An 11,013-nucleotide genomic window follows, 5' to 3' on the forward strand; every position below is an offset into this window, starting at 1 on the left:
CGCCGTCGGCCTTATCGTGTCTCACAATAGGAAAGAGAAGTCATTGAAGAACAAGTTGATGATATGCTATCACGCAAGATAATACGGCCATCTTCCAGTTCCTGGGCTTCTCCGGTTGTCTTAGTGAAAAAAAAAGATGGCTCCGTTCGTTTCTGCGTTGATTATCGAGCGCTAAATAAGATCACGCGCAAGGATGTATATCCTATGCCTCGAATAGATGACGCCTTGGACACACTACAAGGAGCGCAGTATTTTTCCAGCCTTGACCTACGATCGGGGTATTGGCAAATCCCTATGAATGAGGCTGACAAAGAGAAAACCGCCTTTGCTACGCCGGATGGGCTCTACGAATTTAACGTAATGCCATTTGGCTTGTGCAACGCTCCGGCAACATTTGAGCGCATGATAGATACTGTTCTTCGTGGCCTAAAATGGAAGACCTGCCTCTGTTATTTAGATGATATTGTTGTGTTTTCATCTACTTCCTGCGTCTTCCTGCGTCTTTCAATATTTCTTTCTCTTTCTATATTTCTTTCCTTTCTTTCTGTAGGTCTTTCTTTTCTCTTTGATTTTCTCTCTTTTTCTTTCTGCCTTTCTTTCTCTCTATTTCTCTCTTTATGCTTTGCTTTACTCTCTCCCCTCCTTTCCCTCCTCACCCTCACACCTCTTCTTCTCACCCTCACATCCCTTTCCCACCCCCTTGTTATACTGTACTATACAAGGCAATGCTATGCCCTGCTATCGTGTCTTGATAGCCGAGTGGTTAAACGCTCGCCTTCGAATCGTGGGTACGTGGGTTCGAACCCCGCCTTGCCGCGAAATTTTTTTCGCCAAGAATATCGCTCTTTTTTTTTCTTTCTCTTTCTCTCTTTCTTTCCTCACCCATCAGAGTTATTACAGGCCACGTCGGAGAAATCGGCGCACGACATCTCTGCAGTGAAGCAAACGCATCAGGGAACGCTTTGCTCGGAAGGCCACATTGAAAGTCCATCGTTGTAAGGTGTGACGTCAGAAAAAAGTTGAGCCTTATCATGGGTGATAAGGGCCTCAACTTTTTCGACTGCTTTTCGACATCTATTGAGGTGAAGCAAACATATCAGGGATCTTTAGCTCGGAAAATGCGCATACTAGGTGCGTCGTTGCAAGCTGTGACGTCAGACAAAAGTTGAGCCTTATCGTGGGTGATAAGGGCCTCAACTTTTTCGACTGGTTTTGACCATCTATTGCGGTGTAGCCGACGCATCAGGGGAACATTAGCTCGGAAGGAACGCATGGTAGGCACATCGCTTCAAGCTGTAACGTCAGACAAAAGTTGAGCCTTATCGTGGGTGATAAGGGCCTCAACTTTTTCGACTGGTTTTGGCCATCTATTGCGGTGTAGCCAACGCATCAGGCGAACCTTACCTCGGAAGGAGGGCATGGTAGGCCCATCGCTTCAAGCTGTGACGTCAGACAAAAGTTGAGCCTTATCGTGGGTGATAAGGGCCTCAACTTTTTCGACTGGTTTTGACCATCTATTGCGGTGTAGCCGACGCATCAGGGGAACATTAGCTCGGAAGGAACGCATGGTAGGCACATCGCTTCAAGCTGTAACGTCAGACAAAAGTTGAGCCTTATCGTGGGTGATAAGGGCCTCAACTTTTTCGACTGGTTTTGGCCATCTATTGCGGTGTAGCCAACGCATCAGGCGAACCTTACCTCGGAAGGAGGGCATGGTAGGCCCATCGCTTCAAGCTGTGACGTCAGACAAAAGTTGAGCCTTATCGTGGGTGATAAGGGCCTCAACTTTTTCGACTGGTTTTGGCCGTCTATTGCGGTATAGCCAACGCATCAGAGGAACCTTAAGCTCGGAAGGAACGCATGGTAGGCACATCGCTTCAAGCTGTGACGTCAGACAAAAGTTGAGCCTTATCGTGGGTGATAAGGGCCTCAACTTTTTCGACTGGTTTTGGCCATCTATTGCGGTGTGGCTGGCGCATCAGGGGAACATTAGCTCGGAAGGAGGGCATGGTAGGCACATCGCTTCAAGCTGTGACGTCAGACAAAACTTGAGCCTTATCATGGGTGATAAGGGCCTCAACTTTTTCGACTGCTTTTCGACATCTATTGAGGTGAAGCAAACATATCAGGGATCTTTAGCTCGGAAAATGCGCATACTAGGTGCGTCGTTGCAAGCTGTGACGTCAGACAAAAGTTGAGCCTTATCGTGGGTGATAAGGGCCTCAACTTTTTCGACTGGTTTTGGCCGTCTATTGCGGTATAGCCAACGCATCAGAGGAACCTTAAGCTCGGAAGGAACGCATGGTAGGCCCATCGCTTCAAGCTGTGACGTCAGACAAAAGTTGAGCCTTATCGTGGGTGATAAGGGCCTCAACTTTTTCGACTGGTTTTGACCATCTATTGCGGTGTAGCCGACGCATCAGGGGAACATTAGCTCGGAAGGAGGGCATGGTAGGCCCATCGCTTCAAGCTGTGACGTCAGACAAAAGTTGAGCCTTATCGTGGGTGATAAGGGCCTCAACTTTTTCGACTGGTTTTGGCCATTTATTGCGGTGTAGCCAACGCATCAGGGGAACCTTACCTCGGAAGGAGGGCATGGTAGGCCCATCGCTTCAAGCTGTGACGTCAGACAAAAGTTGAGCCTTATCGTGGGTGATAAGGGCCTCAACTTTTTCGACTGGTTTTGACCATCTATTGCGGTGTAGCCGACGCATCAGGGGAACATTAGCTCGGAAGGAACGCATGGTAGGCACATCGCTTCAAGCTGTGACGTCAGACAAAAGTTGAGCCTTATCGTGGGTGATAAGGGCCTCAACTTTTTCGACTGGTTTTGACCATCTATTGCGGTGTAGCCGACGCATCAGGGGAACCTTACCTCGGAAGGAGGGCATGGTAGGCCCATCGCTTCAAGCTGTGACGTCAGACAAAAGTTGAGCCTTATCGTGGGTGATAAGGGCCTCAACTTTTTCGACTGGATTTGGCCGTCTATTGCGGTGTAGCCAACGCATCAGATGAACCTTAAGCTCGGAATGCTCTTATTAAAATAAGATGAGAAGTGACCAAGTTGGCCCACTAAACAGGGAACTAATAGGTAGGATGCATAGACAGGTTTGCTTGATAAAGGAACTGTGCTCATTATCACATGTGCGTTCATAATTAAAAAAACGAGTCCGGAGGTTAGGCCAATCGGTGTGCCGGATGTTAGGCCGTTCGGTGTGCGCAGAAAAACATCGCTGCACGATGACGTCACCATGCGTCACCTAGCAACGTTTTGGAAGAAGGAAAGGTGAAGGAGAGGAGAAGGGAAGAGGAGAAGAAATAAATAAAACGAAATAAAAATCTTGACTAGGTGGGATTCGAACCCGGGTACCCACGAGCCAAAGGCGAGCGCCGTAACGTCTCGGCCGTCCAGACAAGCTTGCAGTACACGCATTTATGGGAACCTTTTGATTGCGTTGCTACGGGCCAAAGAACGAGAAAGAGATAGAGAGAAGGATAAACAGAGAGGAGAAAAATAGAGAACTAGAGGGAGAGATAGCCTCAAGTTGGCTTTCCCATGCATAAGTGCCCCTTTTATGCTTATGTGACTATATTAACGCGATAGCGTTGAAGTACTCGTTTCACAGAAGTTCCGGTGTCGGTGTCGGCGTCTTAGGCTGTGAGCGAAAAATCAGCGTTGTCCGTGAGCATGAATTCGAGGTGGATGCAAATAAAGAAATAATAAAAAAAATCTCCGGTTCGAGATTTCGAACCTACGACCCCACGCTCAGTGGCACGATGCGTTTAGCCGCTCGGCCACCACGAATACATCTTCTAGCTTCCTAACGGCGAATTATTTATATCCACCATTTAGCGTTGATGGTACCCACACCTCGAAGGTTCCACAGAAATCCCGCGAGATTGTCGTCAAAGTATTATTCGCATTGTTTTGTAATGGACACTGTTTCTTAACGTAGCAAGTTTCAGATAATTTCATTGAATCAAAGTGAACCAAAATGAACCAAAAGACTTTGCAATTGGTGACGTCACGCTGACGTTCCCTCGGTGAATTTCAGGCGCGAAATTCAATCATGAAACTTTGATCTTAGTTTCCTCTTTTAATTAGTTAACCTATGATGGCGAAATTAATGACAATAGAGTTCTGAAAGGATAGTTCATCTGTCTTAATTAATTTAATGCTTCACTTTAGTGACCCTCTAAAGGAGCCCAGCAACACTTTTCCAAGTGACCATCGAATGGCTTCATTAAAGGAGTTAATTGCCTTACGAATCAAGCGCTGCAAAAAGAATTTTAGAATCCGTCATGTACGAGCGGAGTTACAGAGATTTGTCGCACGCTGTAATAGCTTTCTCTCTTCTCGTCCCGACGAGCGCGCTGGAAGCTAAGCAGGGATGGTTGTCACGGGGGAAAGAAGGTACGTCAAGGCGCGTCATGGCCTTGAGCACTTTTTGTCTTTTTATTGCGATAGCAATTATATGGACAGTCTCGGCTGGATTTTGCCGTCGCCGTCGCCGCCGTCATGCACCGTATATGTATAAGTATGTGTATATATATATATATATATATATATATATATATATATATATATATATATATATATATATATATAAAATCCCAAAAGAAAAATAATTCAGAAAAATGCTTCCGAAGCGCGGAATCGAACCAGGCACCTCTTGCTCCGCAGCGAGTGGCGCTAACCACTACGCCACGAAACGCAGTTCCTCCACGTAGCTAACGGCGAGCGTTATATACACACCCTTTACCGCTGGACAGACTCAGAGACGGCAGGCGCGTATAAGCGTTTCTTCATTACCAGCGAGATGGCGCTAGGAGCGCGACGGGCGCATTTAGGTCGTCGGCGAGCACGCTCGCATCTTCTTATATTTGCGCAGGGAGAACCTTGCCCTTCCGCTGTCTGCTCGCGCGGTTTTCTCGTGGTGAGGGGAAGAGGCATGTTTCGAGCTTTCACCGTGATGTCCGCGCTCATGTTACGGAGCGTACGAAGGTCACTCGAGCTCAAGGGACGCCGCTAAACGAACAAACAGAAGATGAGCGCGAACTATCAAGTGTCACAGCTCGACACTTGAAGCACGCTAGTTTCCTTCGCTGCTTCGGCCGCCTTTGCAACAGGAGTGCTGTTTAAACTGAGAGTATCCATTGGCGAGCCTCACTTCTTATAGCATTAGTTTCTTGCTATCGCATTCATTGCTTCGGCCTTGCGGCGAAACTGTGACTTTTTTAAAATGCGAATGCATTTCTTAATCGCGCTATATCAGGCGTCGGTGTCCGCGTGCCTCTCCGCTCTCACTCCCTCTCCCATAGCAACAGCTGCGGGCGCGCGCGCTTATCCTCGCCCCTAGCAACCGGAGCAGGTGGTGCGGGTGGAGTAGCGGAGAGTGAGTGGAGTGGAGGAGCGCGCTCTGGCGTGTGAGGGCGCTCGCATCGCGGGAGCTCGGCGGAGCTCCCGCGTGTGTGGAGAGAGTGTAGGAGAGGGTAGGTGCTGTGCTTCGCCGCTCCTTCTCTCGCCGTTCGCTCTCTCTCGTCCCTGCGCCACCGCCTCAATGCAGTGCGTTTGAAACGCGTTTGTAGCGTTTGTGCTGCCTTGGCACAGCCTGAAAACAGCGCGTTCTAAACGCGTTTGTGCTGCATTGAAGGCGGTGGCAACATCCCTGAGGTGATTACGAACGCGCGTAGGAAGCGTTCGTTGAAAGAGGCGCCCAAAAGGGAGACACTTGAGCGCGTCTATGTGTCCAGCTTTACGCCATTAAAATTACTACGCCCTGTACTCTCGGCGTAAGAAATGCATTCGCATTTCCTCACGATTCCCTTCGGGGAGGTGGGGGCATTTTTTTTCTTCGGACGCGCGGCTTACCTTCAGCGTGATCGCAAGCGCGCGCGCGGCCACGTGGCGGCCACGGTAACTATGCAGCACACGATCGATGCTGAAATCAACCAATGGCCGTGAAGTTTGTTATACGGCGCGGTCATTTGGGTATATGGCATCACTTGTAGAAAGAAGAGGGAACGATTTCTAGCTGATTTCGAGAATTCATTGTAAATTCCAGGCCGCGTGCTGCGCTATAATAAATCGTTCGCGTGTTCTCAGGAGCCTCGCCTACCGATCGGCAGCGTTTTCTGACCATTCTAAAAAGTGTTGCAGGGCCCTTTAATCCAGGAGAAGAGCAGAGTTTTAAGCTTAGCAGGAGAATGAAAAAACTTATGGCAGCTCCACTATTGTGGACTCCCGAGGAAGTGCGTCTCAGGGGCACCCAGCGATTCCTGCTCGTGGAGTTCCCACTGCTCCGTTTACCAAAGCGTCAATGACGCCAATGTCTGAGGTAAGCATGCTTTCCCGGCACGAGTAGAATCTTGTGAGGCAGATTCGCAAACTCGGTGTGCGACATGTGCGCTACTTTTCGCTGCGCTTTATCGACTTCCTGCTTGTTACGGCAGTTGAGATAGGCGTCGTCGGCAGCGAGTTCCGTCAGGTAGGAGTCCCCCATCAGATGTAGTCACGTGGCGACGCAGCGGCGGTAACTACGGTAATGTATATGATGTCTAGCTAAATATGGCCGCAAGCATGATGCGTCAGTTTTCCGGAACGCTGCTGCTGCGCTACACGCTGCACAGAAGTTAAAATGGGAAGAGCGAACAGGGAGGGAACACGACGCACCATGTTTATTCCTCGCTTTCTTATCAAGGAGAGCAAGAAAGAAAGAGGGATGCACCCCCCCCCCCTCCCTCCACGCGCACGCTTGACGCCAGCGTGCGCGAAGGCGTGATTGCGATGGCAGCGCCCCAATAGCAGCGAGCTACTGCTCTATAGGCCAGGCGTTGCGGCCTGGGAACTTTTGACCACCTCTGTACATTGTCTTCCGAGGAGGCCAAGTTTAAGGAAATTTCGTTGAGCCAATTGTCACCAAAATACGGAAAATGCTCTTTGAAATCCGTGACGTAACGCGCGGAGGTTTCGGCGCGAAATTTAAAAATGAGGCATTCACCTTGATTTTCTCCTCTATTGATAAACCTATGATGGAGAAATTAACGTCGTTAGAGATCTCAGAGTAAAATTTGCCAATCTTAACATATTCATTGTTTCACTTTACTGTCGCTTTAAATTTGCAACGACGCCCCCCAATCTGAACCACACAGCTTGGTATCCTAATTCTGCCGCAGTGCTGGGCTTTGCGGCCGAGAGGTTCCCCCTCGCGGCCCTGGAGTGCGCCGCCTTCGGGATAGATGGCATAAGCGCTCATAGCATCGCACCTATCACAGAAGAAAAACACCATGGACAGAGACCTCGCTGGTTCATCTTCTGTCAGCGCTTCGGCAGCACTGGACTGCCGCACATCGTGAGGGTGGCGTTTTTCACGAGTGACGCAGCATGGGGCTACTATTTTGTTTCCTGATGACATCCGCGAAATAACTCGTTCTTTTCGGTGTGTTACTATATATACCTTTATAGTTGAATGAAAGAAGGGAATTTGGAGGGCTCGCGTCCTTGTTTGGCACAAACTTGATGAAAACCAGCACATATATAATGCAGCCACGGAACTGTTTTAAGTGTACTTTCGTAATTGCGATATAGATGTGAAGAAAGTAAAGTGGGCGAAAAGACAACTTGCCGCTGGCAGGGACCGAACCTGCAACCTTCGGATAACGCGGCCGATGCTCTACCGATTGAGCCAGGGCAGATGTCGTCCTCTCGTCCACTTTATCGGTTAGAAATTTATGTGCATGCAAACCTGGGAGTCTTTAGAGTCGTATAATAATGACCAAGGAGGCGTAAACAAATTATGGAGTGGAAGCACTCCCAGCTTCTTAGCAGCAAGTGAGGAGCCAGCGCCTGTATAATAAAAAAAAAAAAACACAAAACAACAACAACAACAAAGAAAAAACGTAGCTCTCTCGTGTGATGCCCGATTAGAGACAAAATGCTGAAGTTGTTGCAGCCCAGAAAAACTATAGCTCATGCCAACGAGGGGGACTGGCCACAGAGTAGTTTATCTGCTCACGTAAATGCTAGGTTAATTATAAAAATTTAGGCAGCTTTGCGCTAGTGGTGCCAAGCCTTTGGGCGGCCTGCATTGTTTTTCTTTATTTTTCTCTTTCTTTCCTTTTCCCTTTCTCTCTGTTTTTCTATCTCTTTTCTTTGTCTATTTCTATATCTGTCTTTCTCTCTCTATCTATTCCTTTCTCATCCTCCCCTTTCTCTCTCTCTCTCTTTCTCTATTTCTCACTTCCTCTTTCTTTTTATCTATTTCTCTTTATTTATTCCTATCTTTCTTTGATTCTTTCTCTTTCTTTCTCGCTCTCTCTTTTTTCTGTCTCTTTTCCGTGTGTGTTTCTTTCCGTCTTTCTCTCTACGTCTATTTCATTGCGTCTTTCAATATTTTCTGTCATTCTTTTCTTTCTCTCTGTTTATCTTTCTATCTCTTTCTCTCTCTCTGTACTCGTTCTCTCGCCCATTGGAGTTATTGCATCCCACGCCGGACAAATCGGCGCACGTGTTCTGGGAGCGAAGCAGAAGGAAGAAGAGCGCGCGTGCCGGTTCATGATGATGATAGTTTTCTGTTCGCTCTGCACCGACTAACGGTCGGCTTAAACAGCTCCTATGTTCAGACACGGCCGGGCTAGACCGCACGCGCGCGCGCGTGCGGTCTAGCCCGGCCGTGGTTCAGAACATGTTTAGGTCACGTGATTCTCCCGCATGTGACGGCGACCGGAAGTAGCGCTACTGCGTTCTATAGGATATGGGAAAACGCAAAGCTGAAGGCCGTTTTGGTCACCTCATACACACTCTTGCGCTCTTGTGGCCGAGAGCTAGGAACATTTCTTTAGTTGTAGTGAAAACAAAAAATAAAAGAAAATTGAGGCAGCTACGTACGCAGTAATGTTGCGAAGACTCTGGAAACAGCAGAGCTGGTGACCTTCTCTTCCTCCTCACCCTCACTTCCTTTTCCCACCCCCTTGCTAACTGTAGTATACATGGTTATGCTATGCTTTACCCTCTCCCCTCCTCCTCACCCTCCATCCCTTTTCAGGAGCGTAGCCTCGCGATGGCACACCGGGCCCATGTAGCGTTGCGCACATGACGCGCTCGACCCGCTAGTTCGCGCATGAGCACTCAGGGTTCATGCAGCGCGGTCGTTCATGCAGTGGCGGGACTCTGTTATCGCGAAGCCGGGGCTACATGTAGCTTTGTTCACATGATGCTCTCGACCCGTAAGTTCGCGCATGCGCACTCAGAATTTGCAGCGCGGTCGTTCATGCAGTGGCGGGACTCTGTTATCGCGAAGCCGGGGCTACATGTAGCTTTGTGCACATGATGCTCTCGACCCGCTAGATCGCGCATGCGCACTCAGAGTTCATGCAGCGCGGTCGTTCATGCAGTGGCAGGACTCTGTTATCGCGAAGCCGGGGTTTCATGTAGCTTTGTGCACATGATGCTCTCGACCCGCTAGTTCGCGCATGCGCACTCAGAGTTCATGCAGCGCGGTCGTTCATGCAGTGGCAGGACTCTGTTGTCGCGAAGCCAGGGTTACATGTAGCTTTGTGCACATGATGCGCTCGACCCGCAAGTTCGCGCTTGCGCACTCAGAGGTCATGCAGCGCGGTCGCTGCACTATTTATACCCTCCGTATGCCCGTAATAACTACCATCAGCGTGGCCGACTGAAGAGCAGTTCGACTGGTTATCGTGGTGGGAGGCGATCGGTACATGTTTCGTACGCGCATCACCGGTGGGCGAATGTGGCCCGAGCGTTGGATCTGTTACCGCGACGTACAGGCCAAGGCAACGCGGTGCGTATTGGTCGGACGGGGTGACTTGCATTATATTTCGAATAAGCAAAGCGAACGGTGTGTTGTATACTTCGGCAGTTTGTCTGCACCGATCGTCTGACGAACTAAATTGCATTGTGGTCATGCGGAGAGAGCCGTAAACCTGATACGCCGACTACGACATCTTGCATAACGCTCAATTACGCTCACGCAGTTAGACCTGATATTGAATTACGGTGTGCGCTACAGCCGAACACCAAGAGTCAGCGCTACGCAGGTCTTATGCGACCCTCTTCCAGGGCAAGCACGCTAGCGGAACTGTCGTGTTATTCCGGTAGTTGAAACGACCGCAACACATGCCCACTCTTTGCACTGCGTCCGACAGGATCATCTCCAGGACCAGGGAAGACAGAGAAACTAAGCGAGGGCACTCAGAAAAGCAGATCCGCTACGGATTTCATTTGTATTTTTACCTCCTTGGAAATAATAATATCTGGGGTTTAACGTCCCAAAACCACGATATGATTATGAGAGACGCCGTAGTGGAGGGCTCCGGAAATTTCGACCACCTGGGGTTCTTTAACGTGCACCTAAATCTAAGTACACGGGCCTCCGACATTTTCGCCTCCATCGAAAATGCAGCCGCCGCGGCCGGGATTCGATCCCGCGACCTTCGGGTCAGCAGTCGAGCGCCATAACCACTAGACCACCGTGGCGGGGCATCCTTGGAAACAATATATCTCAAACGTTTATTGCAGAATATGCGCGGTCAATGCGCAGTCCTTGCGTGGGAAGTCGCATTACCTGTAATGTTTCCGGGGATGCGTTTTGCAACGACAGGCGAAGCGTTTAAGCACCACAGCGTGCACTGCTCGTGTGACAGCGCATCCAATTTTCGCATATTCAAAATAAAAGTGCACCGGAATGTAATGTTACCAGATAAAAAAAAAATTGATATGCCGCTCTATTGGCGATCAGAAGAAAGAAAGAGACAAGCCCGATTTGTCAATTTATAGAACGGAAACAGTTATTCTGGCAATTCCCTTTCTTCTGCGAACTAGCTTTGCTGGCTTTAAGATCACTTATTTTAGACCGCGTGCCAGTTGAAGGGCCTCTATCTTGACAAGCTCGGTCTACATGGCATTGCTTAAGAAAGTCTCCAAGGTGGCATTCGAGGTCAGGATATTTTTTTTTCGCGTTTTTAACACGCAGAAATATTTCCTGGTCGAAA

Source organism: Rhipicephalus sanguineus, chromosome 11 (assembly GCF_013339695.2).
Source record: "Rhipicephalus sanguineus isolate Rsan-2018 chromosome 11, BIME_Rsan_1.4, whole genome shotgun sequence".
Taxonomy (NCBI): Eukaryota; Metazoa; Arthropoda; class Arachnida; order Ixodida; family Ixodidae; genus Rhipicephalus; species Rhipicephalus sanguineus.